The 3,029-nt window shown below is 40.6% G+C and overlaps 1 long non-coding RNA gene across 1 annotated transcript; it reads right to left on the bottom strand.

The window, feature by feature from the left end:
• Window positions 1–313: 313 nt before the first annotated feature.
• LOC149147703 (uncharacterized) lies at window positions 314–696 on the bottom strand. Its single transcript, XR_016263791.1, has 2 exons — window positions 611–696; window positions 314–353 (listed from the first exon to the last, which is right to left on the bottom strand). It is a non-coding gene; the product is annotated as an uncharacterized LOC149147703 (long non-coding RNA).
• Between the last annotated feature and the right edge of the window lie 2,333 nt (window positions 697–3,029).

The raw sequence follows: 3,029 nt of genomic DNA on the forward strand, positions 1-3,029 counted from the left end.
AAAGGAAACATTTAAGCACGTATGCTTGATATCCGTACTTGTCTATTTGTTATTAATGTTGTATGTTGTGTTTCAGTGGGAGAATTTATCCCTTAATTTCGTCCAAAACAATAACAATGAGATTATGACAGTCCATGGCATCTCAACGGAAGCACTCTATTTTCTTAGAAATCGGGATATTTTAATATAAAAGTAGTCGAATGGTGTTATTCATAAAACAGATTACAAGATAAACTTCTGCCAAATATGGCTCCGTACTCTAAGTAGTTCATCAACGTCTGCAGCTAAATGAGTAATATATCCCTCTTTTCCATTATGTATCCTTAATAATCTCTCCCTATATGCCTAATAACCTGCAAGCAAACATACACATAATAAGTTCGAGATGATCCGAAACACTGCAGTGAAGTTGATCTACACACATCAGAAAAGCTGTAGTTATAATCCCAGCAACAATCAACAGCAGGAGCAAAACTATACAAATTCTCCATTAATGAGGAGGATTTAGGTTTGTAATAGGTAATGCTTACTGACATACAACTTTCTCCAGATTGGCATGAAACCAATACATTGTAACCGCAACCGATAATTATAAAGAATAAAAGCGTACCTTATCAATCGACAATGGTGCTCCGCATTTGCTTTGCAGAATCTAATATGGCGGAGGCGGAGGAGACTTGTAGGAGTAGTGGTGTAAGGCCTTTGTGCAGCAGGGCGACGGTGGGCGATCCTGCACGGGCACATGGGCGGGAACGGGTGCACGGCGGGTGAGCGCACACGATTGTGCGACGTTCATGCGACGAACCCGCGGTAGCATTGTGACGAAAGAATGTGACGAAAGACACTTAGGCCGAAATATGGCTAAGTATTGGACGAAGATATTAATGCACATAAACATATTATATGAAGGCTTGTACGCATATGTTAAGGAACATGTAAATATGCGAGGATAATAAAAATAAAATATAATAAAGACGTGGGCATATATGTATAATGGTGGGGTCCGCCATGGGTTGTGCACCCCCCTTAAAACATATGAAGAGAGCGTATATATGATGGAGGATGGAGCTCATAATATCCATCGAATTTCGCTTGAATACCTTTGTAGAAGGACAAGAGAAAAGTGCGAAGTCTTGAGGATATGCGCATACCTCATGCGCATAAGAGTTAAGAAGATCTGGCATGTTTTAAGTTGGTTTATGTGAAGGGTTGTCACGGTTGAGGAGGTTTTGTACACGGTTTTTATGCAGGATTTGATAAGAAGGTCGAGTGGCTCGGGTGAGCACTTCTTCTTATGCAAAGGTGCAGAAAATGATGTATGAGGCTGTCTTATGCCTGTTGTAAAAATTATTCTAAGTGTTGGCTTGAAGTTTGTCAAGCACACTTGTATTGTAAAATTGAAGAAGCTGTTATATATTGTTGGGCAGATTTTACCGGGAGTTGCCCCTCCCTTTATACTTGTGTATTGTTCTCGGTTTATTGTTGATGATTAATGAATGAGAATGTTCTTTGTTGAAGTATAAAGGATAACATTTTATTCGGTTATAAGAACATAAGTTAAGTAAGTTATGTAGCAATAGGCGTAGTCCATAAACGTTAGTATTGTTAAAAAGAAAGCGTTCGGTGGTGCCGCACCTCGCTACAAGCGGTTGGAAGATCACTGCAGGTGTAGGGGTGTGACAAGTGGTGTGTAGGTGGAGATGGGTAGACGGGTGGTTTGGGATGGGTAGGGGATAAAGTGGGTACTGGTTTGGGGGAGCAAGACTTACGACATGGGTTAGGGGAGGAGAAGATTTGTATCCGTATGGTTTTTCTGGAGTATCTTTTGGTGGCTTGGTCACTGGAGAAGGTTTATGGTCTTTGTGGTGTTCGTGGTGGGGAGGAGTTGGCCATGATTTTGGTGGCGAAGGAGGAGGAAGGGGCTTTTCAACTGGTGGAGGCTTGGCATATGGAGCAGGAGTTAGTTTTGGCGGAGAAATCTCCACCTTGGGAGGATATGGAGATTTGTACTTGTATGAAGGAGAAACTGGCACCGGCTTAGGAGGAGGTTTGTTGTGCACGGGCGGTGGTTTCTCCACTACTGGTGGCTTGGGAACGAGTGTAGGTGCAGGGGGCGGCTTATAATGGAATGGAGATGGAACATGTGATGGAGGAGGAGGTGATTTATAAAGGTAAGGCTTCGGAGGTGGGGAATTATAGTATGAGGCATTGGAGGGATTGGCACAATAAATGCAGCTAATAGCTTACAAATGAAAGACATCCCTGCAAGGAGAATCATCTTTTACGTGGATTACTTTTAATGAATAATATTTTAAAGGATATTTTGGAGTATAGTTGGGTAGGATCAAACGAAACAATTTGTTAATTTATTAGGGAGTTGTTTTTAGCTTAATTTTTTGGATATTCAGTGTAAGAATTTAAATAACATAAAACAAAACAAAACAAATTTAACCATGTATCCAGTCAGAGCAGACTCTTACTGTTGGGTCCCTATAATACTAGTGATTACCCCATTAATATTGTAGTTATACCCCTTATTTATATTGTTGTGCCCCTATTACCCCCATATTGTTATTTTTGTGCCCCATAGAATCCCTCTATTGTTATTTTTGTGGCTTTATATTATTATTGTTAGGTCGGCTGGATTATATTGTGACTCCTTAGACTCCTATATATAGAAAGGAGGTTTTGTCATTTGTATCATCCAAGAATTGTTCATTTATGTAATGTAAAGGAGGTTGCCCCCTCGAAGAGGCTGAATTCTAAGGCGTGGATCTCTCTTTTCTATCTTTTTGTGAGCTGGTTTCATAACATTTGGTATCAGAGCTTTGGATTCTAGGGTTTCGCTGCTCCAAACAGGTCATCGTGGCATTTTCGCTATAACTTTTTTTCTGTGACGTTTCAGAAGTCGCAAAAAAAACCCATTTGAGAAGAATTGTCGCTGAACCTTGGGTCCGAATTTCAGAGCTTTTCGCGCGATATTTTCGGAGATATGATCTGAGGAAGTTGGTCTTTTTGCAGACTCCTGA

Source organism: Pinus tabuliformis, chromosome 9, assembly GCF_031772625.1.
Source record: "Pinus tabuliformis cultivar Carrire ecotype Pingquan chromosome 9, CPIR1, whole genome shotgun sequence".
NCBI classification, from domain to species: domain Eukaryota; kingdom Viridiplantae; phylum Streptophyta; class Pinopsida; order Pinales; family Pinaceae; genus Pinus; species Pinus tabuliformis.